Below are 28,000 nucleotides of genomic sequence, written 5' to 3'. Positions count from 1 at the left end.
TGTTTAGGTTTAGGTTATAGGTTAAGGTTTTAAGTCATAGGTTTTGGTTTAGGTTAAGGTTATCGGTATAGGTTAAGGTTTAGGATTCGGTTTAGGTTTAGGTTAAGGTTTAGGTTTAGGTTATAAGCTATAGGTTTAGGGAATTGAGAATAGGTTAAGGTTTAGGTTTAGGAAATTGGGTTCATGTTCGGGATCGGGTTTATGTTTGGGTTTTCAAGTTTAGGTTTAGGTTTAGGTTAGGGAGTTGAGATTAGGATTAGGTGTAGGTTTAGGTTTAGGGATTTGAGAATACATTTAGGTTTGAGGTTTAGGTTAATGTTTAGGTCTAGGTTTAGGTTATAGGATATAGGTTTAGGGAATTGAGAATAGGTTATGGTTTAGGTTTAGGAAAACAGGTTCAGGTTCGGAATCGGGTTTATGTTTAGGTTTTCAAGTTTAGGTATAGGTTTAGGGTAGGGAGTTGAGATTGGGATTAGGTGTATGTTTAGATTTTGGAAATTGAGAATACATTTAGGTTTTAAGTTTATGTTTAGGTTTTAGGTTTTAGGTTAAGGTTTAGGTTTAGGTTTAAGTTTAGGTTTAGGTGTAGGTTATAGGTTAAGGTTTTAGGTCATAGGTTTTGGTTTAGGTTAATGTTGTCGGTATAGGTTAAGGTTTAGGTTTAGGTTTAGGTTTAGGTTATAAGCTATAGGTTTAGGGAATTGAGAATAGGTTAAGGTTTACGTTTAGTAAATCAGGTTCGGGTTCGGGATCGGGTTAATGTTTGGGTTTTCCAGTTTAGGTTTAGGTTTCGGTTGGGGAGTTAAGATTAGGATTTGGTGTAGGTTTAGGTTTAAGGATTTGAGAGTACGTTTAGGTTTTAGGTTTAGCTTTAGGTTTTAGGTTATAGGTTAAGGTTTAGGTTTAGGTTAAGGTTAAGGTCAAGGTTTAGGTTTAGGTTTAGGTTTAGGTTATAGGTTAAGGTTTTAGGTCATAGGTTTTGGTTTAGTTAAGGTTATAGGTATAGGTAAAGGTTTAGGTTTAGGTTATAAGCTATAGGTTTAGGGAACTGGGAATAGGTTAAGGTTTAGGTTTAAGAAATCCGGTTCGGGTTCGGGATCGGGTTTATGTTTGGGTTTACAAGTTTAGGATTAGGTTTAGGTTAGGAAGTTGAGATTAGGATTAGGTATAGGTTTTTGTTTTGGGATTTGAGAATACATTTAGGTTTAGGTTTTAGGTTTTATGTTAAGGTTATAGGTTTAGGTTAAGGGTTAGGTTTCGGTTTTGGTTTAGGTTTAGGTTATGGTTGAGGTTTAGGTTATAGGTTAAGGTTTTAGGTCATAGGTTTTGGTTTAGGTTAAGGTTATAGGTATAGGTTAATGTTTAGGGTTAGGTTTAGGTTTAGGTTATAGGTTAAGGTTTTAGGTCATATGCTTTAGTTTAGGTTATGGTTATAGGTATAAGTTAAGGTTTAGGTTTAGATTTAGGTTTAGTTTAGAGGTTAAGGTTTTAGGTCATAGGTTTTGGTTTAGGTTAAGGTTATAGGTATAGGTTACGGTTTAGGTTTAGGTTTAGGTTATAGGTTAAGGTTTTAGATTATATGCTTTGGTTTAGGTTATTGTTGTAGGTATAGGTTAGGGTTTAGGTTTAGGTTTAGGTTTAGTTTATAGGTTAAGGTTTTAGGTCATAGGTTTTGGTTTAGGTTAAGGTTATAGGTATAGGTTAAGGTTTGGGTTTAGGTTTAGGTTTAGGTTTTAGGTTTAGGTTTTAGGTCATATGTTTCAGTTTAGGTTAAGGTTATAGGTATAGGTTAAGGTTTAGGTTTCGGTTTAGGTTAAGGTTTAGGTTTAGATTATAAGCTATAGGTTTAGGGAATTGAGAATAGATTATTGTTTAGGTTTAGGAAATTGGGTTCGGGTTCGGGATCAGGTTTAGGTTTAGGTTTAGTTCAGAGAGTTGAGATTATGATTAGATGTAGGTTTAGGCTTGGGGATTTGAGAATACATTTTGGTTTTAGGTTTACGTTTAGGTTCTAGGTTTTAGGTTAAGGTTATAGAGATAGGTTAAGGTTTAATTTTAGGATTAGGCTATTGGTTAAGGTTATAGGTCATAGGTTTTGGTATTGGTTAAGGTTATATGTTTAGGTTTAGGTTTAGGTTATAAAATATAGGTTTAGGGAATTGAGAATAGGTTAAGGTTTAGGTTTAGGAAATCAGGTTCGGGTTCGGGATTGTGTTTATGTTTGGGTTTTCATTTTTAGTTTTAGGTTTAGGTTAGAGAGTTGAGATTAGGATTAGATGTTGGTTTAGGTTTAAGGATTTGAGAATACATTTAGGTTTTAGTTTTAGGTTTAAAATTTAGCTTTTAGGTTAAGGTTATAGATTTAGGTTATGGTTTAGGTTTAGGTTAAGGTTAAGGTTTAGGTTATAGATAATGTTTTAGGTCATTGGTTTTGGTTTAAATTAAGGTTATAGCTTTAGGTTTAGGTTTAGGTTTAGGTTTAGGTTTAGGTTTTGGTTATAAGATATAGGTTCTGGGAATTGAGAATAGGTTAAGGATTTGAGAGTACGTTTAAGTTTTAGGTTTAGGTTTAGGTTTTAGGTTATAGGTTATGGTTTAGGTTTTGGTTAAGGTTGAGGTCGAGGTTTAGGTTTGGGTTTTGGTATAGGTTATAGGTTAAGGTTTTAGGTCATGGGTTTTGGTTGAGGTTAAGGTTTTAGGTATAGGTTAAGGTTTAGGTTTAGGTTATAAGCTATAGGTTTAGGGAATTGAGAATAGGTTAAGGTTTAGGTTTGAGAAATCAGGTTCGGGTTCGGGATCGGGTTTATGTTTGGGTTTTCAAGTTTAGGATTAGGTTTAGGTCAAGGAGTCGAGATTGGGATTAGGTGTAGGTTTTTGTTTAGGGATTTGAGAATACATTTAGGTTTTATGTTTAAGTTTAGGTTTTAGGTTTTATGTTAAGGTTATAGGTTTAGGTTAAGGTTTCGGTTTAGGTTTAGGTTCAGGTTTAGGATAAGGTTGAGGTTTAGGCTATAGGTTAATGTTTTAGGTCACAGGTTTTGGTTTAGGTTAAGGTTATAGGTATAGGTTAAGGTTTAGGTTTAGGTTAAGGTTTAGGTTTAGGTTTAGGTTATAGGTTAAGGTTTTAGGTCATAGGTTTTGGTTTAGGTTAAGGTTATAGGTATAGGTTAATGTTTAGGTTTAGGTTTAGGTTTAGGTTATAGGTTAAGGTTTTAGGTCATATGCTTTGGTTTAGGTTATGGTTATATGTATAGGTTAAGGTATAGGTTTAGGTTTAGGTTTAGTTTATAGGTTAAGGTTTTAGGTCATAGGTTTTGGTTTAGGTTAAGGTTATAGGTATAGGTTAAGGTTTGGGTTTAGGTTTTGGTTTAGGTTATAGGTTAAGGTTTTAGGTCATAGGTTTTCGTTTAGGTTAAGGTTATAGGTATAGGTTAAGGTTTAAGTTTAGGTTTAGGTTTAGGTTAAGGTTTAGGTTTAGGTTATAAGCTATAGGTTTAGGGAATTGAGAATAGGTTAAGGTTTAGGTTTAGAAAATTGGGTTCGGGTTCAGGATCGGGTTTAGGTTTTGGTTTTCAAGTTAAGGTTTAGGTTTAGGTTAGAGAGTTGAGATTACGATTAGATGTAGGTTTAGGTTAAGGGATTTGAGAATACATTTTTCTTTTAGGTTTAGGTTTAGGTTTTAGGTTTTGGGTTAAGGTTATAGATTTAGGTTAAGGTTTAGCTATAGGTTTTGGGTATAGGTTAAGGTTGTAGGTCATAGGTTTTGGTTTAGGTTAAGGTTATATCTTTAGGTTTCGGTTTAGGTTAAGGTTTAGGTTTAGGTTTAGGATATAAGATATAGGTTAAGGGAATTGAGAATAGGTTAAGGTTTAGGTTTAGAAAATCCGGTTCGGGTTCGGGATCGGGTTTATGTATGGGTTTTCAAGTTTAGGTTTAGGTTTAGGATGGGGAGTTGAGATTAGGATCAGGTGTAGGGTTAGTTTTAAGGATTTGAGAGTACATTTAGGTTTTAGGGTTAGGTTTAGGTTTTAGATTATAAGTTAATGTTTAGGTTTAGGTTAAGTTTATGGTCAAGGTTTAGGTTTAGGTTTAGGTTTAGGTTATAGGTTGAGGTTTTAGGTCATATGTTTAGGTTTAGGTTAAGGTTATAGGTATAGGTGAAGGTTTAGGTTTAGGTTAAGGTTTATATTTAGGTTATAAGCTATAGGTTTAGGGAATTGAGAATAGTTTTAGGTTTAGGTTTAAGAAATCAGGTTCGGGTTCAGGATCGGGTTTATGTTTGGGTTTCAAGTTTAGGTTTAGGTTAAGGTATAGGTTTAGGTTTAGGTTTAGCTTTAGGTTAAGGTTGAGGTTTAGGTTATACGTTAAGGTTTTAGGTCATAGGTTTTGGTTTAAGTTAAGGTTATAGTTATAGGTTAAGGTTTACGTTTAGGTTTAGGTTTAGGTTTGGGTTATAGGTTAAGGTTTTAGGTCATAGGCTTTGGTTTAGGTTAGGGTTGTAGGTATAGGTTAAGGTTTAGGTTTAGGTTTAGGTTTAGATTATAGGTTAAGGTTTTTGGTAGAGGTTAAGGTTTAGGTTTAAGTTATAGGTTGAGGTTTTAGGTCATAGGTTTTGGTTTAGTTTCAGGTTATCGGTATAGGTTAAGATTTAGGTTTAGGTTTAGGTTTGGGTTTTAGGTTAAGGTTTTAGGTCATAGGTTTTGGTTTAGGTTAAGGTTATAGGTATAGGTTAAGGTTTAGGTTTAGTTTATAGGTTAAGGTTTTAGGTCATAGGTTTTGGTTTAGATTAAGGTTATAGGTATAGGTTAAGGTTTAGGTTTAGGTTTAGGTTATAAGCTATAGGTTTTGGAAATTGAGAATAGGTTAAGGTTCAGGTTTAGGAAATCGGGTTTGGGTTCGGGATCGGGTTTAGGTTTGGGTTTTCAGGTTTAGGTTTAGGTTTAGGTTAGAGAGTTGAGATTAGGATTAGATGTAGGTTTAGGTTTTAGAAATTGACAATACATTTAGGTTTTAGGTTTAGGTTTAGGTTTTAGGTTAAGGTTATAGATTTAGATTAAGGTTTAGGTTTAGGTTTAGGGTAAGGTTTAGGTTTAGGTTATAGGTTAAGGTTTTAGGTCAAAGGTTTTGGTTTATGTTAAGATTTTATGTTTATGTTTAGGTTTAGGTTTAGGTTATAAAATATAGGTTTAGGGTATTGAGAATAGGTTGAGGTTTAGGTTTAGTAAATCAGGTTCGGGTTCGGGATCGGGTTTATATTTGGGTTTTCAAGTTTGGGTATATGTTTAGGTTAGGGAGATAAAATTAGGATTAGGTGTAGGTTTCGGTTTAGGAAATTGAGAATACTTTTAGGTTTTAGTTTTAGGTTTAGGTTTTAAGTTTTAAGTTAAGGTTTAGGTTTAGGTTTTAAGTTTTAAGTTAAGGTTTAGGTTTAGGTTTAGGTTATAGGTTAAGGTTTAAGTTCATAGGTTTTGGTTTAGGTTAAGGTTATATGTAGAGGTTATGGTTTTGGATTAGGTTTAGGTTTAGGTTAAGGTTTAGGTTTAGGTTATAAGATATAGGTTTAGGGAATTGAGAATAGGTTAAGGTTTTGGTTTAGGAAATCGGGTTCAGGTTCGGGATCGGATTTATGTTTGGGTTTTCAAGTTTAAGTTTAGGTTTAGGTTGGGGAGTTGAGATTAGGATTAGGTGTAGGTTTACATTTAAGGATTTGAGAGTGCATTTAGGTTTTAAGTTAAGGTTTTGGTTTTACGTTATAGGTTAAGATTTAGGTTTAGGTTAAGGTTAAGGTCGAGGTTTAGGTTTAGGTTTAGGTTTAGGTTATAGGTTAAGGTTTTAGGTCATAGCTTTTCGTTTAGGTTAAGGTTATAGGTATAGGTTAAGGTTTAGGTTAAGGTTAAGGTTTAGGTTTAGGTTATAAGCTATAGGTTTAGGGAATTGAGAATAGTTTAAGTTTTAGGTTTAAGAAATCAGGTTCGAGTTCGGTATCGGTTTTATGTTTGGGTTTTCAAGTTCAGGTTTAGGTATAGGTTTGGGAGTTGAGATTAGGATTAGGTGTAGGTTTATGTTTAGGGATTTGAGAATACATTTAGGTTTTAGGTTTAGGTTTAGATTTTTGGTTTTAAGTTAAGGTTATAGGTTTAGGTTTAGGTTTAGGTTTAGGTTTTGGTTAAGGTTGAGGTTTAGGTTATAGGTTGAGGTTTAGGTTAAGGTTATAGGTATAGGTTAAGGTTTAGGTTTAGGTTATCGGATAAGGTTTAAGGTCATATGCTTTGGTTTAGGTTAAGGTTATAGGTATAGGTTAAGGTTTAGGTTTAGGTTTAGGTTTTGGTTATCAGATAAGGTTTAAGGTCATAGGCTTTGGTTTAGGTTAAGGTTATAGGTATAGGTTAAGGTTTAGGTTTAGGTTTAGGTTTAGGTTATCAGATAAGGTTTAAGGTCATAGGCTTTGGTTTAGGTTAAGGTTATCGGTATAGGTTAAGGTTTAGGTTTAGGTTTAGGTTTAGGTTATAGGTTAAGGTTTTAGGTCATTGATTTTTGTTTAGGTTAAGGTTATAGGTATAGTTAAGTTTTAGGTTTAGGTTTAGGTTTAGGTTTTAGGTTAAGGTTTTTAGTCAGAGGTTTTAGTTTAGGTTAATGTTATAGGTATAGGTTAAGGTTTAGGTTTAGGTTTAGGTTTAGGTTGTAAGCCATAGGTTTAGGGAATTGAGAATAGGTTAAGGTTTAGGTTTAAGAAATCGGGTTCGGGTTTGGGATCGGGTTTAGGTTTGGGTTTTCAAGTTTAGGTTTAGGTTTTGGTTAGAGAGTTGAGATTAGGATTAGATGTCGGTTTAGGTTTGGGGATTTGAGAATACATTTAGGTTTTAGGTTTAGGTTTAAGTTTTATGTTTTAGGTTAAGGTTATAGATTTAGGTTAGGGTTTAGGTTTAGGTTTAGGGTATAGGTTAAGGTTATAGGTCATTGGTTTTGGTTCACGTTAAGATTATAGGTTTAGGTTTTGGTTTAGGTTAAGGTTTACGTTTAGGTTTAGGTTATAAGATATAGGTTTAGGGAATTGAGAATAGGTTAAGGTTTAGGTTTTTGAAATCGGATTCGGATTCGGGATCGTGTTTACATTTGGGTTTTCAAGTTTAGGTTTTGGTTTAGGTTATGGAGTTGAGATTAGGTTTAGGTGTAGGCTTATGTTTAGGGATTTGGGAATACATTTTGGTTTTAGGTTTAGGTTTAGGTTTTAGGTTTTATGTTGAGGTTATAGTTTTAGGTTATGGTTTAGGTTTAGGTTTAGGTTTAGGTTTAGGTTAAGATTAAGGTTCAGGTTCAGGTTGTAGGTTATGCTTTTAGGTTATAGGCTTTAGTTTAGGTTAAGGTTTAGCTTTAGGTTTAGGTTTAGGTTACGGTTTAGGTTTAGGGAATTGAGAATAGGTTAAGGTTTAGGTTTAGGAAATCGGGTTCGGGTTCGGGTTTGGGTTTTCAAGTTTAGGTCTAGTTTTAGGTTAGAGAGTTGAGATTAGGATTAGATGTAGGTTTAGGTTTAAGGATTTAAGATTACATTTACGTTTTAGGCTTAGGTTTATGTTTTAGGTTTTAGGTTAAGGTTATAGGTTTGGGTTTAGGTTAAGTTTTAGGTTTAGGTTTAGGTTTAGGTTTAGGTTAAGGTTGAGGTTTAGGTCATAGTTTAAGGTTTTGGGGCATAGGTTTTGGTTTAGGTTAAGGTTTAGGTTTAGGTTTAGATTATAGGTTAAGGTTTTTGGTATAGGTTAAGGTTTAGGTTTAGGTTTAGGTTTCGATTATATGTGAGACTCGTATCCTAGCCTGTACCATTCCATAGGCTCCTGTGGTCATCCCGGTCGAATTCCGGCAACCTGCGATGCGTAGATAGCATTTGCATGCAACTTGGAGTGTCATCCTATAATTTCGAGTCGGCTTGACCTAAGATCTATGTCATTGCGACCGCATCATCGCTGCGGTTCCAACGCCGCATCTCGTATGACAATCCGAGATGTACATCAAAAGATGTCAGCCGCGCTTTATTTGAACCTTGATCGCATTTGTGGGACCCACCTATGGCATGACACGCCACCCTATGCATGCATGACATCATCATCCTCATAATTTCTTACCCACCTATGGCTAGTGTAGACCCCTAGCCACCTATAGCTAGTCCATACCCCTAACCCCCTCCCTTACATTCATTATGACATGCATTTATTACTCTCTCTCTCTCTCTCTCTTTCTCTTATCTCCCTCCCTCTTTCTTTCTTATTTCCTAGCAAGAGAGAGAGCTCCCAACGTCCATTAGAGCTCTCCATTTCCAACCCTTTTACAAGCTCTCCACCCCTAAATCCAACCCTCTAAAATCAATCTCAACCATTGAATTTTGTTCCTTTGGAGCTCTAGATCACATTGGTGGAAGGAGTCCAAGATCTAAGGTGGGTGCTTCTCTCTCTCTCTTTCTCATTTTTTGTGTGATGTATGGCCCACTCGGATGGACCCCACCTTGATGTATGTCTTATCCAAACCGTCCAAGTCATGTGGACTCTACCTTACGGTGGCAGAAAAATACAAGTATCTGATGGATTCAAATCAGGTGGGCCACATTGATGTGGGACCTATCTTGATGAAATGTGGGCCACGGTACATGTGGGACCCACCATGATGTCTGTGTTCATCCATGCCGTCCAGTGTCCAGAGACGCTGGACGTGATAGGGAAGGCTAACACGGAGTGCGTGTACTGACAGGGGTGGGTACTAACAGCTAACAAAAAAAAAAATCTTTTAAAGTTTGGGGTGAGCCACTCATGCAGGCCCCACCCTGATGTATGTAGATAATCCACGTCGTCCACTCCGTTTCTCAACACATTTTAGGCATTGAACCAAAAAACTGAGTTCAATCCGATAATTGAGCGGGCCATACCATAAGAAATATTGGTATTATCGTTAAAATCCACATTGATCCTTCTATTCGTCAAAAATACATTACATATTAGTCTCATTTTGTTGATCAGGGGCTGTAGAATCAAATGGACGGGTCGGATTTCCTTGATGTTAGCCCCACCTATGAAAAACCACAGAATCGTTGATTTTAAAAAAAAGAAAAGAAAAAACCCTGCATTAGGCAGCATGGGCTGCCAGCCCTGACGTGAGGACGCACGGCGTCCTACTGCCGTGGACGGTGAAGGCAGGGACACACGGTCCCAGCCGTGGGCCACACTATGATGTGTGTTGTATATCCACACTGTCCATTTTGTAGGCCCCCTCTGGGCAGTGGGTCACCCCAAGAATCATCCATATACAAAGCTTAGGTGGCCCACATCACAAGAAACATTGGATTGAACATCTGCCATTGAAACCCATTTTTGGGTTCACTGAAGTTTTGGAACATTATGAAATTTGTTTTTCCCATTCATATGGGTCCGTGTGACCTTTTTAACGGATTGGATGGAAAGTAAACATTATGGTGGCCCCACATGGGACCCACAGTAATGTACGTGTTTTATTCACACCGTCCACTGCCGTGGACGGTGGACACCACATGTAAGTGTTTTATCAATGCCGTCCAGGCATTCGCTGGACGGCCAGTAGGCCCCACTATGTTTGTGTTATATCCAATCGTCCACAATGATGTATGTGATCCACACCGTTCTAGTGGGACGTGGACCCCCATGATGATGTATGTGCTGTATATCCTGGCCATCCACACGTGGGGCGTGTGGACAGCCATGATGTACGGGTTTTATCCCGTCGTCCAGATCAGTGGGACCCATTCTCCCAGCCGTTCATCCCCTCTTGGACGCTGGATGAAGCTCCATTTAACAATATTAATGATTATATTATAATAATATATAATAATTCCTAATATAAATAATAGTGGTATATAATATTATATAAATATCATATGGTGTTATATAGAGGACCCCACTTGGGACCCACCTGTGATGGGATTAGATTGGCAGGTGTAGCACACACTAGCCTATAGCTGCTGTTGAAATAGCAGGTTATGTGGAGCCCACCTTGGTGACGCGTGCAACACATGTGTGAGACCCTCCTTGAAGCATGTGTTGCATCCAAACCATCCATCTAATTGGCAAGCAATCTTAGGCTTAAGACTAAGAATGAGGTTGATTTATCAGGCGAACCACACCATAGAAAGCAGTGGAGAGACGAACACTTACCATTGAAGTCCTTTTTGGACCATAGTAGTCTTGGGTTAAATTGATATTTATTTTTCCTCCCAACTATGTCTTTGTAACCTTACTAACAGGCTAGATGGAAATAAATTTGATGGTGGGCCCTAGAATTGTAAACGGTGAAAATCATTATCTCCACTGCTATTTGTGGAATGGTCCAGATCCTTCAATATGATCTTTTTTGGGGATGTATGAGGCCCACCTTGGTATATACACAAGGCCCATTATGATACATATTAGGCCTATGGGTAAGGCCCATTGTAATGTATTTGGAACTCGTGAGCAGAGCCCATGTCACGCCCCAGACTCGGTAACAGGATTCACAAGGAACCCGATGGCCGGTTCTGGCCGCAATAGCCTCCGTAGTACCCCATTCTCGGCTCCTGAAGCAGGTTCCGATCCTGGGATCCTACAAGGAGGATTTCCATAACAATATAATCATTTCCAATACGAGCATACCCAAGATCATAACAAGTAAATCTGAGAATAAAAAAAGCACATATCACAAAATCCACTATGAATTTGAACTTTTACAAGCTTACATAAGGTCCAAAAGGACATACATAAGATAATAGAAGAAAGAAAGGAAGGATGCAATACTGGGTCCTCAAGCTCAGCTCTAATCCAAACTCTGCCACTGCGACACCTGCTTAGGATCTCCTGCACGCATCAATCGTGCATAAGCTTATAGAAGCTTAGAGGGTGGTGTAAGTGTGTGATAATAGTGCACAGAAGAATAATAGGAGATACAGGAAGGAGACATGCTCAATGAGAATATCACTAGCCTTACCAAGGCTTATCATGAATATGATGCAATGAGTACTGGACGCCATACCAAGGCAATGCATGAAGGGGCTTACATAACCAATACAAATGCGATGCAAGTAATGCCAGTGCTCATAACCAAACCGTATGTCAAGTATATTTCCAATCATAAGGAAATCACCGGGGTCCATTACACTGCTGGATGACTGCCGCTCTACAGACCCCGCACAGTCAAACGAGCGTAAGAGACCTCACTACCCGCCTGTGGACAACCAATCACCAGCAAGGCCTGACGGTAGCGGACCCATTCACGAGCTGGTCAGACTCAGCCTAGCAATGCCCTCTTACATCAGGCGAGTAAGGCCACACCCCTATCCAACCGACTACACGACAGTGGGAGTCGCGGCCTAATGGTATAAGGCCCTCGTGCGCTCATATATTCCACCCGGTCACGACGTTGGAGCAGATCCTTGGTACCATGGAAGTTTTGAGAATTTCACCCATGGGCATCCTATGCACCCGGTATGCTCAAGTAACATTTCCGGTGTCCAAACATGGCCATCCTCGATGTATCTGTGGAGGCTACAACCCTGATGAAGAAAGGGTGATAATGCTCATATATTATGCAATGACAGATGTATGAATCACACAATCAACTATGCATCAATTCCAAGCATCCAACATGCTCAAGAGGGAATATTACGTCCCTCGGGAAGACAGCATGCAATGCCCAATGGCACAATCATAACCACACACACAGTGTCATCCAAGCATACAATGATGCACATGGGCCATGAAGATGGGTCTAGGCACATCATGCAGTGATATACAAAGTAAATTATATTCCTCCTATCTAAGAAGGAACCAAGACTAGGTACTTAGACAATATCCATAAGGAATCCCACCTCTAGTGGGGGCCCATTTACCTGGGGTAGCCCACGAGACTAAGCATACAACTACGGGTCTAAGTAATATAGAAATGAGCCTAGCAACTGTCTAAGATAAGTATCCAATCACTCTTAAATACAACCGGACCTAGAGGGGTCCATAATGGGGACATTTAACCACCATTCCCCAAAAAGGCATATCAACCATGAACTATATGGATAAAAGGCTCAAGGCCTACATTTAAGATAGAAATAAAAGTAACCACATACATATATTCCTCATAATAGGCCATAAAAAGATATAATACCACTTTTAACAACATGACTCTAAGAGGGGAATTAAGGCCCAAGGCCCAATTCCCAATGGCCATAGAATCCATGCATTAAGTTGGACTTGGTGGGCAGCCCGCGTTCACAATATACGGCCCAAAAATAGGTTTAAGTTTGGATGAAATGGGCCCCACTACATCAGCCCAATAATTAGCAATTTAAGTAGGTAACCGAGGGCCCAATACTATCCTTACCTCAACCCACAAGTCCATCAAAATGGTGGAAGTCAGCCCAATATATGGTTGGGCCAAGCTGGGATGTCCCTGCCCAATCTGGGCTCACTGGATGTCCTAAAATTCTGATCTTAAGATGGTGGTCCTCATAAGATCACTAAAAGTGACCCAAAAGAATGCACTGATTAAGCCCAAGGATTATAAGAAAGCATAAGCATGTAACACGTACACAAGTTCTCAATATGGTGAGCCCCACAGCCAAATAAAGTTGTAACCATAAAATTGTACATCGAAGGCCCTTTGATAAACTTTTGGCCCATTTGACTTCCTAGGCCTGCTAAGGTCCAGAAATTAGTTGAGTATGTGGAAATAATCTCATGAAGGCCAACTATACTCACTGGGGAACCCCAGCAGATGGAGAGTGTGTATATATCATGAAAAGATCAAGTGGGCCTGCTACTAGATTGTGAGTCCAACAGCAACCCAAGCTAGAGAGTGCTTCCACAATCGGGCGATCCAAGGCTTGGACGGCCTGGACCAAACATGCATTAAGGTAGATTCCACATACATGCACATTGAGCCTTAAATAAATGGCCTAAGGTCTATGGTGGGCCTTTAACCACCCATAGAGAAACCTATGAGCTTACCTTAGGATCACCCAGGAGGACATCCAACCTCAACTGGTTTCCAAGAGGTAGCTCACCACTACCCATATAATAAAAGATCTAAGGCCTAAGCAATATGTGGACTAGTAGGCCATACACTAAGCCCAACTCATAGGCCATATAGTGGGCCCTCAAGTAAGGTTTGGGCCCAACCACAAAGGTCATAATTCCACATATTGTGGTGGGCTTCATGGGCAACCCAGTAATTCATTTACATGGGCAAGTTTCACATTTAACACAAGTGAGTTGGGCCTCACTTTTGGCCTAAGTACAGGGTCAGTTTAGTGGGCAACCAAGGGCCCGACTTCTTGTGTATCATTGCCCCTAAGCCCATCACAATAGATAGGAGAGTATAGGCCCAAGATCAATGGGCCTATCCAAAAGAACTGAGTCCACAAGGCCTACTTGCTAACACAAACATGCATATACTATATCACATAATGGGCCCTAAAGAAATGGCCCAAAACAAAAGTCATCTATTCATACATTATGGTGGGCTTGAGGGCAGCCCATAAACCCAAGAATACACATAGGCAAGGCCTATACTGACAGTGTGGGCCTTGCCACATCAGCCCAAAGACTTAGCAAGGCCCTCCACACTATACATTTATGTGGGCCCCGCAAGTCAGCCCATAATTAAGCATTTCATGAGGGCATCACGGCTAATAAATACACACGATCAGCCTGTAGACGGCTTGTTGGGCCCGTGAAACAATAAGGTCAGGCCCTACACGATCTTGGGCTCAAGAAATAGGTTTCCAGCCCATTGGGCCTGTAAACTTCTAAAAATCTGGTTAATGCTAACCCCCAACATCACCACAAAGGTGAGCCTTAAGAGCCACTAATTATGGCCAAAAATATCTAAGGAAATAAGGCAAGGAGTGTGTGCAATACTCCCTTAAATCTGGTGGGCCACAACAGCTCCAAAACAATCCACTATGGAGCAAATTTGGGCCCCTTGTTGGAATTCCAGCCCACCCACTTCCTGGGCCTGCTGGAATCCAGAAATTTATTTAATTTAGATGGGTTACTGGCCCACGGTTACCCACACATATCACAGTGGGTCCCACCGGATGAGAGGGGAATGCACAACACACATTAGAAGTGGGCCATGCCGCTGGAATACAGGCCCAGCAACAGCCCAAGGTAGGGGCGTCCCGTGGTGGGTAGTCCTACGGGCCTGAGTATCTGGCCCAAAAACTGACCCAAGTTTGTAGGCCACACCACGGTCAGTACAGGGGCCCAATGGCCATGAAAATTTACAAGATGGTCCTCCCATAGGTGGACCACGAATCCTCAAAATTTTGTGATTTTTGGACGGTCAGAAGTATTTTAATTAATTTAAACAAGACAGACCATCAAGAAAATCTGGTGAATCAGGACACCTGAACGTGGTGAGCTAGTCCAGCACTTGCCACGGTGTGCACAGGGCTCCATTGGCCCCAAAAATTTGTAGGTGAGTCCCACCATAGGTGGACCACCTCCCTGTAAATTTTCATGATTTTAGGATACTCAAAAGTATTTAAATTAATTTAAATAATACAATCTATCCGGGGTGAAATATTGCTGGAATATAATTGTCCTCAATTTGGGCCATCCAATGGGTGGGTTCTGGGCCTCCAAAATTCCTGAAATTTGGACCTAAGGTCCCTCATCAAGCCTAAAACAAGTTATAATCCAGAAATATGGCTCACCTTCTTAGAAATTAATTTTTTTAATATTATTTTTATGGGACTATGCTGCTGGACTGCACAGCATAAATTTCTGGCAGTCCAGTATGTTGGCCCACCCTTTTGGATGCACAAATAGGATCCTTTGGCCCTGAAATTGTGTGAATAGGTCCTACCATAGGTGGGACACCTCCCTACAAAAATTTAGGATTTTTGGGATAGTAGAAATATTTTATTTAACTCATGAAATTCATGGACAGCAAGGTCCAGATTTTTATTTTCCTGTTGCAGCAATGCTGCTGTCCCTGACTTTAGCACCCCATTTGAGTGGGCCCAGGTCTATGTAAATTTGGAAAAAATGCAAGATCAACCTTCCTATACAAGTATACAGTAAGGTGGGGTTCACAAAGGTGGCCCACCATTTCAAAATCAAGCTAATATTTATGATTTTCCAGCAAACAGTGTAGCTGGACAGTCCAGAAAAATCTGGACCGTCCACCCTCCTTGGCCCACCCTTTTGGGTGATCAAATAGGGACATTTGAAGGTGAGGTTTAGTATACTTTTAGGTGGGGTCCACACCTCAAAGAGAAGTCTAAGAAATCAGGAAAAAGGAGACCACAAACAAGGCCTACAACCCATATATTACAGCATAAAAAAAAATTCCAACAATCTGGACAGCAACATGTTGCTGTTTAGATCAGCCCAAAAAAAATTCATAAAAGGGAAATAAATCTTAGATTTCACAAGGTGGGGTCCACCCTGATGTGTCACACAACTCCCAGGCCCAGCCCCTCCCCAAGAAAATCCATAAAATCAGGCCCAAAGGCTTTCCAAATCAAGCAGCAAAACTAGGCAGCACAGTTAGGCCTGGGTGTCCAACAACTTGGGCCTGGATGTCCCAAAAAATTTAAAAATTCTGGTTGCATGGCACATCAGGTGGGCCACATAATCATTACATCCAAACCATAGAAAGTGGAGAAGAGAAGAATAAAGGAAATCTCATCAAGATGGGGTCCATGGAGAATGACCCCATCAAGATCACATGCATGCAAGTGATGGCCTAAAAGACCTTATCCAAGGAGTGGTGGATCTTCACCATTGATGTGGTGAGTCCTACACTCTCCATATGAAGCAACAAAAGATCTATGAATAATAAGAACCATGCAATCTATCCTACATGCTCACCCACTTGTTGGATCTTCAAGATTCTTCAACCACCATGCTCCTTAAGCTCCAAGGAAAGAGGTTCAATGGTGATGATGGATCTTTGATGGTTAGATCTAGGGGGAAAGAAGAGAAAAGATGGCTGGAAAAGTTCAGCAATGGAGGACATTGGAGAGCATTTGCAAAGAGGAGAAGAGAGAAGAAAGAGAGAGGGAGATGAGAGAGTTTCTAAAGTTGAAATGATTGCTTTCTTAGAAAAAGATGAGTTTTGAAAAGAGAAAATAATCATTGCTCATGGGATAGGGTGGCTCATCATTGCCTAGAGAAGCCAATCTCATCATGGTTTTCTTGAGAAAAGAAGCCATCATTGCTAGGCTAAAGGTGGCTTACATAGAGAATAGTGCACATGGGGAAATGTGCAATCAGGTGGGTCCCACCAAAATGCAATCAACGGTCCAAATAATCCACGGCCCATAACTTTTGATGGACACGCCAGATTTGCGCATGAGACGCGGCGCTGGAACCGGGCGACGATGCGGTCCCAATGGCATAGGTCTTGGGTCAATCCGAGTCAGGTCTACGTGACCCAACTCAAGGGTGACCGCAATCACTATCCGAAGGTCGAGGGTCGCCGAAATTTGACTTGTAGGACCGCGGGACCAAAATACACGAGATGCATACTCACACACACATGCACACATGCGAACTCGGGTCAGGTCTCACAGCCCACCTCATATGTTCCACCTTAACTGTCCAGGTCATATAGGGCCAGCCTCGATGTATGTTTTACTCACACTATCCATGGGATGTGTGACCCACTAGATGTATGCATTTTATATCCACACTAACCATCTGGTGGGGCCCATCTGCTGCATGTGTAGGGCCTAACTATTGTGCATTTGTGCGGCCCATTGATGCAACCCACTTGATGTGCATGAGCCCCATTAGTGCAGCTCATTGATACAAGGCCCGTTATGATATATTTGAGGCCCATGGTTGAGGCCCATTAGGATATGTTTATGGCCCATTAGGATGTGTTTATGGCCCATTCGGTAAGGCCCACAGAGGTGTATTTTTGGCCCATGGGTCGAGGCCCATTAAGACGTATTTTCGACCCGTATGTCGTGTCCCATTATGACATGTTTCCAGCCCAGTTATCGAGGCCCGACTTGATGTGTTTAAGGCCCATTAGTGCGGCTCATTGATGCAGCCCACTTGTTGGATTGACACCCATTGATGCGGCCCAATGGTGCGACCCCCCGTGATGTGCATATTAGGCTAATGGTGTGGCCCAATGTATCGACCCACCGTGATGCATAGGCCTACGCACTGCATGTGTAAGGTCCACCTGTGATGACTATTTGAGGCCACCTATTGGATATTTGGGCCCACCTTATGTTTGACTCTACATGGGCCACTACTTGGGAGCAATGTTGGTTAAATGTCCACTTTAATGGGCGATGATGGTTGAATGTCCATATTGTGACCTTCCCATAGGCCATGTTCGATCAATTAACGTGACTGATTTGCCGATTCTGATTATTGACTACCGATCCGATTGTCATGACTGATTGCCGATTTCGATCGATGTGACCGATTTACCGATTTTAATTACAAATCGATCTGATTGTCATGACTGATTTGCCGACTCTGATTAATGATCGATCTCGATTGTTGTGACCGATTTACCAACTCTGATTATCGATCGATCCCGATTGACATGACCGATTTGCCGATTCTGATTATCGATCGACCCCGATTGTTGTGACCGATTGCCGATTGACGTGACCGATTTGCCGATTCCGATTATCGATCGATTCCGATTTGTCGAGGCTAATTGTATAGGCCGATTCTGATTGTCGAGGCCGAGTATCGAGGCCGGTTCCGAGTGTCGAACCTAATTGTTAAGGCCGATTTCGATTGCTAAGGCCTATTACTGATGCCTACATGATGCATATGCGACTCGTAGTTGAGGCCCATTGTGATGTATTTGAGGCCCATGGGCAAGGCCCATCGTGATGTATTCATGGCATATGGGCAAGGCCCATTGTAATGTATTCGAGCTCCGTGGGCGTGGCCCATTGTGATACATTCGAGAGGCCCTTGTATGGAGCTTGATGTGATGTATGTGACGCCCATGAGTGAGGCCCATAAGTGATGTGTATTGGGCCATTGTGTGGGGCCGTGGGCCCATTATATGTTTGGCTCTATATGAGCTATTCCTTGGGGGCAATGTTGGTTAAATGTCCACATTGTTAAAGCCAATTGTTGAGGCCGGTTATTGATACTGATTATGAGTATATGATAGCATAACATCATCATACATTCCCATATGCATCATCTGCATGTTTGTTATGAGATGTGGTTGACCATTGCATATGTCGTTGGGCAAATTGTTATGAGACTCCCTGATAGGCGAAGGTTATCTCATATAAGTGCACGGTATGCGCAGGATTGATGCATGACTGTATTGTATGACTCATGCATCTTGCATTATGTGCCCTAGCGACATTAGGGTCGTAGCCTCTACAGGCATATCGTGGATGGCCAGATGGGACACCGAAAATGTTTGGTTCTAACATACGGGCGCCATAGATGTCCCTGGGTGAAAATCTCTAAACCTCCGAGGCCAGGAGACGCCCCAACGTTAAGACCGGGTGGATACATAAGCGTCCGAGTGCCGAATACCAGGAGGTCGCGTCTCCCACTGTGTCGTGATCAGTTGGGAGGGGGTGTGGCCTTACCCGCCCGAGGGTAGGGGGTATTATTAGGTTGAGTTTGACCAACTCGTGAATGGGTCCGCTATCGACGTGCCGGATAGGTATTGGTAGACTATTGGCCAGGCGGATAGTGAGGTTTCTTACGCTCACTTGAACTGTGCTGATGGGAGAGAGACACCGCCATTTAGAGTGTACTAAACCCCGGTGATGATCCCAGAGATGAACTGTACTGATATATGGATTTAGTGAGTAGGAGTTGCATACTCATTCATGCATTCATTCATTCACTATCTACTGGGGTTGGTGGTACGCAACTAGTTCTTACGTGTGCCTTCGCAATGGCCAGGATTTCGGTTGGGGCGCGCGACTAACCTGAGATCAGGAGTTTACCACATTGAGTCTGACTATCCAAATTTAGGTATGAGACTGGTTTGGATAGAAGTCCCTTGTGATGGACCCCATAGCCTGCGATACTACGTACTACCATCCCGACTTCACACTCCAGCATGGTCATTCCATTCGCACCGCATATTGCATTACATCCGCGGCATACGACATCTTGGGTTACTGTACTTCTGCATTTATATGGTCTAGATATGACTGACGTATTTGTGAACACATAAGGAATTATATACCCCATTGCATTCTCGACATTTGATATTTGGCTCTTTATGACTCCTCGTTTGCATAGCTGTTATATATTGCGTATTCTAATATTGATTGGCTCATGGACTTGTTCGTATTTTCGCTTACTCTGTTATCGTATGATCTATGATCTTGTGAGTATTTCTGTTTACTCAGATAATTCCTGCTCTTGTCAGTATTTCTGCTTACTCAGATAATTCATGATCTTGCTAGTATCTTTGCTTATTCCGATATTATACGATTTATGGATTACCAATATTTCCAGTTTGTATGATAATGGCATTGTATTGAATACTTGGCACTTACCTTGTGCACAAACTTACACCACCCTCTAAGCTTTCTATAAGCTTATGCACGATAGATGTGTGCAGGTGATGTTAAGTTGCAGCAGAGTTGAGCTTGGAGCATGCAGCGATCTTTTGGAGCTTGGTTTTTTATTTATGTATTTCCATCCAGCATTGTACTCAACTGATTATATTAGTGGATATGTGATGATGATGTTGCCTTTGTGAATTGGATTATCTTGTGGTTATGCTTATTGCAAGTTAAACGAAGATTTTAAAAAAAAAATCCTCCTTGTAGGATCCCAGGATCGGAATATGGCGTACGGACGCTGAAGCCGAGAATGGGGTAATACGGAGGCTATTGGCACCAGATTCGGCGATCGGGATTTATGTGAATCCATTTTTTTTTTAGGTTTGGGGCGTGACATTATAAGCTATAGGTTTAGGGAATTGAGAATAGTTTAAGGTTGAGGTTTAGGAAATCGGGCTCAGGTTCGGGATTGGGTTTAGGTTTGGGTTTTCAAGTTTAGGTTTAAGTTTAGGTTAGAGAGTTGAGATTAGGATTAGATGGAGGTTTGGGTTTAAGGATTTGAGAATACATTTACGTTTTAGGTTTAGGTTTAGGTTTTAGGTTTTAAGTTAAGGTTATAGATTTACGTTAAGGTTTAGGTTTAGGCATAAGTTAAGGTTTAAGTTCAGGTTTAGGTTTAGTTTATACGTTAAGGTTTTAGGTCATAGGTTTTGGTTTAGGTTAAGGTTATAGGTAAAGGTTAATGTTTTGGTTTAGGTTATAGGTTAAGGTTTTAGGTCATAGGTTGTGGTTTAGGTTAAGGTTATAGGTTAAGGTTTAGGTTTAGGTTTTGGTTAAGGTTTAGGTTTAGGTTATAAGCTATAGGTTTAGGAAATTGAGAATAGGTTAAGGTTTAGGTTTAGGAAATCGAGTTCAAGTTCGGGATCGGGTTTATGTTTGGGTTTTCAAGTTAAGGTATAGGTTCAGGTTAGGGAGTTGAGATTAGGATTAGGTGTAGGTTGAGGTTTAGGGATTTGAGAATACATTTACGTTTTAGGTTTAGATTTAGGTTTTAGGTTTTAGGTTAAGGTTATGGGTTTAGGTTAAGGCTTAGGTTTAGGTTTAGGTTTAGGTTTAGGTTTAGGTTATAGGTTAAGGTTTTAGGTCATAGGTTTTGGTTTTGGTTAAGGTTGTAGGTATAGGTTTAGGTTTAGTTTTAGGTTTAGGTTTAGGTTTAGGTTATAAGCTATAAGTTTAGGGAATTGAGAATAGGTTAAGGTTTAGGTTTAGAAAATTAGGTTCGGGTTCGGGATCGGGTTTATGTTTGGGTTTTCAAGTTTAGGCTTAGGTTTAGGTTTGGGAGTTGAGATTAGGATTAGGTGTAGGTTTAGGTTTAGGGATTTTAGAATACATGTTGGTTTTAGGTTTAGGTTTAGGATTTAGGTTATAGGTTAAGGTTTTGGTTTAGGTTAAGGTTAAGGTCACGGTTTAGGTTTCGGTTATAGGTTAAGGTTTTAGGTCATAGGTTTTGGATTAGGTTAAGGTTATAGGTATAGGTTAGGGTTTAGGTTTAAGTTAAGGTTTAGGTTTAGGTTATAAGCTATAGGTCTAGGGAATTGAGAATAGGTTAAGGTTTAGGTTTAGGAAATCGGGTTCGAGTTTGGGATCGGGTTTATGTTTGGGTTTTTAAGTTTAGGTTTAGGTTTAGGTTAGGGAGTTGAGATTAGGATTAGGTGTAGGTTTATGTTTAAGGATTTGAGAATACATTTAGATTTTAGGTTTTATGTTAAGGTTATACGTTTAGGTTAAGGTTTAGGTTTAGGTTTAGGTTTAGGTTTAGGTTAAGATTGAGGTTGAGGTTTCGGTTATAGGTTAAGCTTTTAGGTCATAGGTTTTGGTTTAGGTTAAGGTTACAGGTATAGGTTAAGGTTTAGGTTTAGGTTTAGTTTATAAGTTATAGGTTTAGGGAATTGAGAATAGGTCAAGGTTTTGGTTTAGGAAATCGGGTTTGGGTTCGGGATCGGGTTTAGGTTTGGGTTTTCAATTTTAGGTTTAGGATTAGGTTAGTGAGTTGAGATTAGGATTAGATATACGTTTAGGTTTAAGGATTTGAGAATACATTTAGGTTTTAGGTTTTAGCTTAAGGTTATAGGTTAGGTTTAGGTTAAGGTTTTGGTTAAGGTTTAGGTTTAGGTTTAGGTTAAGGTTGAGTTTTAGGTCATAGGTTATGGTTTTAGGGCATAGGTTTTGGTTTATGTTAAGGTTATAGTTATTGGTTAAGGTTTAGGTTTAGGTTTAGTATTAGATTATAGGTTAAGGTTTTTGGTAAAGGTTAAGGTTTAGGTTTAGGTTATAGCTTAAGGTTTTAGGTCATAGGTTTTGGTTTAGGTTAAGGTTATAGGTATAGGTTAAGGTTTAGGTTTAGGTTTAGGTTAAGGTTTAGGTTTAGGATATAAGATATAGGTTTAGGGAATTGAGAATAGGTTCAGGTTAGGTTTAGGAAATTGGGTTCGGGTTCAGGATCGGGTTTAGGTTTGGGTTTTCAAGTTTAGGTTTAGGTTTTGGTTAGAGAGTTGAGATTAGGATTAGATGTAGGTTTAGGTTTAAGGATTTGAGAATACATTTAGGTTTTACGTTTAGGTTTATGTTTTAGCTTTTAGGTTAAGGTTATAGATTTAGGTTAAGGTTTGGGTTTAGGTTTTGGTTAAGGTTGAGGTTGTCACGCCCCAGACTCGGTAACCGGACTCACAAGGAACCCGATGGCCAGTTCTGGCCGCAACAGCCTCCGTAGTACCCCATTCTCGGCTCCTGAGGTAGGTTCCGATCCTGGGATCCTACAAGGAGGATTTTCATAACAATATAATCACTTCCAATGCGAGCATACTCAAGATCACAGCAAGTACATCTGAGAATAACAAAGGCACACATCACAAAATCCACTAAAAATTTGAACTTTTACAATCATCCAAAAGGTCCAAAAGGACATACATGAGAATAAAAGGAAAAGAGAGAGAAATCAGCAACACTGGAGTCCTCACTGCTCAACTCTACTCCACGCTCTGCTACTACGGCGCCTACCTAGAGTCTCCTGCACGTATCAATCGTGCATAAGCTTATAGAAGCTTAGAGGGTGGTGTAAGTGTGTGACAATGGTGCACAGAAGAATAGTAGGAGGTATAAGGAGAGAAGCATAATCAATGAACATATCACTAGTCTTACCAAGGCTTACCATGAATGCGATGCAATAAGTAATGAGTGCCATACCAAGGCAATGTATGAAAGGGGGGCTTTTACAGCCAATGCTAATGCGATGTAAGTGATGTCAATGCTCATATCCAAACCATAAGTCAAGTACATTTTCAATCATAAGGAAATCACCGGGGTCCATTACACTGCCGCTCTGCAGACCCCGCACAGTCAAACGAGCGTAAGAGACCTCACTACCCGCCTGTGGACAACCAATCACCAACAAGGCCTGAAGGTAGCGGACCCATTTACGAGCTGGTCAGACTCAGCCTAGCAATGCCTCCTCACACCAGGCAGGTAAGGCCACACCCCTATCCAACCGACTACACGACAGTGGGAGTCGCGGCCTAACGGTATAAGGCCCTCGTGCGCTCATGTATTCCACCCGGTCACGGCGTTGGAGCAGATCCTTGGTACCATGAAAGTTTTGGGAATCTTACCCATGGGCATCCTACGCACCCAGTATGCTCAAGTAATATTTCCGGTGTCCACACATGCGGCCATCCACAAATGTCCCTGTGGAGGCAAGGCCCTGATGAAGCAAGGGCGGTATCCTCATGAAATGCGATGCCAATGCATGAGTCGCACACACAGATCATGCACAAGTTTCAGGCACTCAATGTGCAAAAGGGGAGAAACTCCATCCCTGAATGACCACTATACAATGCAATCAATTCATACAGATGATGCATATGGGTCGCAATGATGTAAGTGTGCTACCTGAGGAATATGAAATCGTCTGTCCCAAGGAGGGTCAAGATCTAGGCACATCGACAGGTATTCTAAGAAGAAGAGAAGTCCTCTAGTGGGAGCCCAGTACTTTGGGATGACCCACAAACAAAGAGAGTCAAAACCCTAAGGAGAAACAGTCCTAGCTAGGCCCAAGATGGGCCTTTAACCACCTATAAGGGCCTCTATGGGCCTACCTTAGGGCCACCAAGGAGGACATCCAACCTCAACTAGGTCCCAAAAGGTAGCCTACTATATATATAAAGAAAAGTCCAAGGCACAATCAACCCATGGCCTAGTGGGCCATACACTAAGCCCAAAAACAAAGGCAACCTGGTGGGCCCTTAAGCAAGGTTAGGGCCCAACCATAAGGGTAATAGGTTCATTCATTGTGGTAGGCCTAATGGGCAGCCCATTATCCCAACATATGGGAAATTCTTAAATTTTTAACACATGTAAGTTGGGCCTCACATCTCGGCCCAAGTATGGATTTATTATAGTGGGCAAACAAGGGCCCAACTACTTGAGTATTTGGCCCATAAGGCCCGTCACAATGACATGGTAAATATAGGACCCAAGGGTTCAATGGGCCTATCAAAAGTTCCAGCCCAACCAAGGCTATAAGGCCCTTACTTAACTAAGAGACTAGCCCAAGAAGAATCCTATTTGGGATGGGCCTTTAATCATACACTAATTAAGCCCAAAAAAATAAAAATTAAGATGATAAGATACTGACATAAATCCTCCTCAAATCTAGTGGGCCATATTGCCCCAAAGAACATCTATAGGCAACAGTTATTGGGCTCAATGCCAAATTCCAGCCCACCCAAATTTCTGGGTTGGTTGGAGTTCAGCATTAGAAGTATTTCTTAGTATAATTAATTCTGGATGGCTCACACACATCACTGTGGGCCCCACCAGATGAGAGAGGATATACAATACATATATGAAATGGGCCAGACTGTTAGAATGCAAGCCCAGCAGTAGCCTAAGGCAGGGATGTCCCATGTGTAGGCAGTCCTATGGGCCTGGGGTATATGGCCCAAAAATCCACCTAATGTGTTCTAATTGAATAAAAAGGGGGTAAGTATGATCAATCCCTAAGGACCCTACATGGATGGGTGGTGGGACATTCAACACATCGAGGTGGGCCCACGAAGCAGCTAGATGCCCCAGCCTGGGCGTCCCTGCCTACCAGACCACCTCCACCCACACCACGCTCAACTCAAATGTATTATGAATCTGAAATTTTACAGAGTGATACTTCCATATGTGACATACACCCCCACAAAATTTCAAGATTTTTGGACACTTAGAAATATTTTAATTTATTTAAATAAAATAGACTGTCCAGAAAATCGGACTGACCTGGACGTCCCAACGTGGTGGGCCAGTCCGGCCCTTTCCATGGTGTACACAGAGGTCCATTGGCCCTGAAATTTGGTAAGTGGGTCCTAGAATGGGTGGAACATATCTCTACAAAATTTCAGAATTTTTAGACATATATAAATATTTTAATTTATTTAAAGAAATCAATCTGTCCTAAAAATCGGACTGATCTGGACACCGTATTGTAATGGGCCAGTCCAGCCACCACCATGGTGTGTAAAGGTGTCCATTGGCCCCAAATTTTGTAGGTGGGTCCTACCATAAGTGAACCACCTCTCTGTAAAATTTTATGATTTTTGGATACTCATAAATATTTTAATTAAATTAAGAATTTCAATCTGTCCAGGAAGGGATGTTGCTGTCCATGCATTGTTTACCCAATAAGGTGGGCCCAACCTTCATCCAAGAGGGGAAAAATGGAGGTTTAGTATTTTCTTCATAAAATAAAGTAAGGTGGGGTCCATAAAAGTGGCCCATCCTTCAGAGAAACCAAGCTGAAGTGTATGTTTTCCCTCCATACATGTGGGTTGGACAGCCCAACAAGGTGGACCGCCCACCCCTATGGGCCTCCTTTTGGGTACCATATCATGGACCATCTGAGGTATGACCCATCACACCTCATGGTGGGGTCCACACCTTCTCATTACACTCCATACTTATAAAGAAAATAATGACAATCATGATCCAAAAATCCATGCCAAAGATTGAACATGACAATCCATGCAACAGTCCAAGTTTTTGGACAGCAATACATGGCTGGACACATCAGCCTATATCTCAATAATCCTAGCCATAAAAAGGGTGTGTGGCCTTCCTCAGTGGGCCCCACATAAGTCCAGATCACATACTAGAACTAGGACACTTGCATGCATTTGATTAAGGTGTCCGATGATCATGGAGTTAGGTGATAAGAGCATCCCACCTTGCTGGATTTTTATTTTTATTTATTTTGGGACATCCAAGGCCCACTATAAATGGGCCACACACACACTATCATCCATACATCAGAGAAAAGAGAAGAAGGAAAGAGAGTAATCCGGCCATGGGGGTAGGGCCCCGCCACTAGTGGGCCCTCCCAAGAGTGAATCATACCCACACAACTACATTGATTTTACATGCAACATAAAATCACTACATGCATGATATATAATTGTTATGGATGGTTGGGATGCCATCCCAACATGATCCTTAGGGTCTAGATGACCTTAAGATGGAGTGGATTATAAAATACATCATGATGGGGTCCATGGAGAATGGCCCCATCATGGATCATGACATGCATGTAGGATGGGCCAAAGGGCCACATCCATGGGATCAAATGGGATCCCCACCATGGATTGGTGGGTCCCATATGATCCATCTAGAAAGAAAAAAGATCAAAGGGTAGAAAATAAGATCAACAATTATAATCACCCACCTTGAATCTTCAAGCTACCACCAACACTAGGTACTCCAAGCTCCAAGCTTAAAGGTTCAATGGTCAAGATGAGTTTGTGATGGCTAGATGGAGGAAGAAAGGAAGGGAAAGTTGCTGGAAATTGGGAGAGGGAGGGCTGGAAATTCTTCCATGAAAGAGGAAAATGAGAGAATGAAGGAGGAGAGAGAGGAAGGGAAGGTTGTAGGGGAGTCATCATTACTCTCCCTCCTTGGTTAGAGAAAGAAATCATGACCTATGGTGATACAAACAATGCTTGCTAGGGTAGGTTAGGTGTGGGTAGTGTTTATTCCATGGGAATTGTAGTGTGTGTGGGTGGTGTGCATGGGAACTTGTGCCTGAGAGTGGTCCATATGCTTTTGTACAAAAAGTGGGCCACATGATGAAATGCTCACAACTTTTGATCTATAAGTCGGATGAATGCACAAGACGCGTCGTTGGAATCGCAACGACGATGCGGTCACAATGGTATAGGTCTCAACTCGATCCGAGTTGGGTCTTCATGACTGGGCTCACGGATGACCGCAAACACTATCCAAGGGTCACGGGTCACCGGGATTCGACCGGTAGGACCGCGGGATCAAGATGGACGGAATGCATACTCACACACACACATGCACACATGCGAACTCGGGTCGGGTCTCACAGAGGTTTAGGTTATAGGTTAATGTTTTAGGTCATTGGTTTTGGTTTAGGTTAAGGTTATAGGTTTAGGTTTAGGTTTAGGTTTAGGTTATAAGATATAGGTTTAGGGAATTGAGAATAGGTTAAGGTTTAGGTTTAGGAAATCGGGTTCGGGTTCGGGGTCGGGTTTATGTTTGGATTTTCAAGTTTAGGTATAGGTTTAGGTTAGGGAGTTGAGATTAGGATTGGGTGTAGGTTTAGGTTTAGGGATTTGAGAATACATTAGGTTTTAGGTTTTAGGTTTTGGTTTAGGTTAAGGTTATAGGTATAGGTTAAGGTTAGGTTTTGGTTTAGTTTTAGGTTAAGGTTTAGGTTTAGGTTATGAGCTATAGGTTTAGGGAATGGAGTATAGGTTAAGGTTTAGGTTTAGGAAATTGGGTTCGGGTTCGGGATCGGGTTTATGTTTTGGTTTTCAAGTTTAGGCTTAGGTTTAGGTTAGGGAGATGAGATTACGATTAGGTGTAGGTTTAGATTTAGGAAATTGAGAATACATTTAGGTTTTAGGTTTAGGTTTAAGTTTTAGGTTTTAGGTTAAGGTTTAGGTTTAGGTTTTGGTTTAGGTTTAGGTTATAGGTTAAGTTTTTAGGTCATAGGTTTTGGTTTAGGTTAAGGTTATAGGTATAGGTTAAGGTTTAGGTTTAGATTTAGGTTTAGGTTATAAGCTATAGGTTTAGGGAATTGAGAATAGGTTAAGGTTTAGGTTTAGGAAATCGGGTTTGGGTTCGGGATCAGGTTTATGTTTGGGTTTTCAAGTTTAGGTTTAGGTTTAGGTTTAGGTTAGGGTGTTGAGATTTAGATTAGGTGTAGGTTTAGGTTTAAGGATTTGGGAGTACATTTAGGTGTTAGGTTTAGGTTTAGGTTTTAGGTTATAGGTTAGGGTTTAAGTTTAGGTTAAGGTTAAGGTCGAGGTTTAGGTTTAGGTTTAGGTTTAGGTTATAGGTAAGGTTTTAGGTCAAAGGTTTTGGTTTGGGTTAAGGTTATAGGTTTAGGTTAAGGTTTAGGTTTAGGTTATAAGCTAT

General features: G+C 40.7%; 2 long non-coding RNA genes across 2 annotated transcripts in view; both read left to right on the top strand.

Annotated features, from left to right (window-relative positions):
* LOC131218277 (uncharacterized) overlaps positions 1-28,000 on the top strand; it is a 64,993-nt gene that overhangs the window by 24,186 nt on the left and 12,807 nt on the right. The gene's annotated exons all lie outside the window — the stretch shown is intronic.
* LOC131218884 (uncharacterized) lies at positions 6-27,976 on the top strand. The gene is made up of 3 exons (XR_009157891.1): positions 6-77; positions 4,370-4,420; positions 27,926-27,976. It is a non-coding gene; the product is annotated as an uncharacterized LOC131218884 (long non-coding RNA).

Source organism: Magnolia sinica, chromosome 11 (genome assembly GCF_029962835.1).
Source record: "Magnolia sinica isolate HGM2019 chromosome 11, MsV1, whole genome shotgun sequence".
In the NCBI taxonomy this organism is placed as follows: domain Eukaryota; kingdom Viridiplantae; phylum Streptophyta; class Magnoliopsida; order Magnoliales; family Magnoliaceae; genus Magnolia; species Magnolia sinica.
The sequence above is the reverse complement of the archived record's forward strand: the minus strand, read 5'-3'. Positions and strand labels throughout refer to the sequence as shown.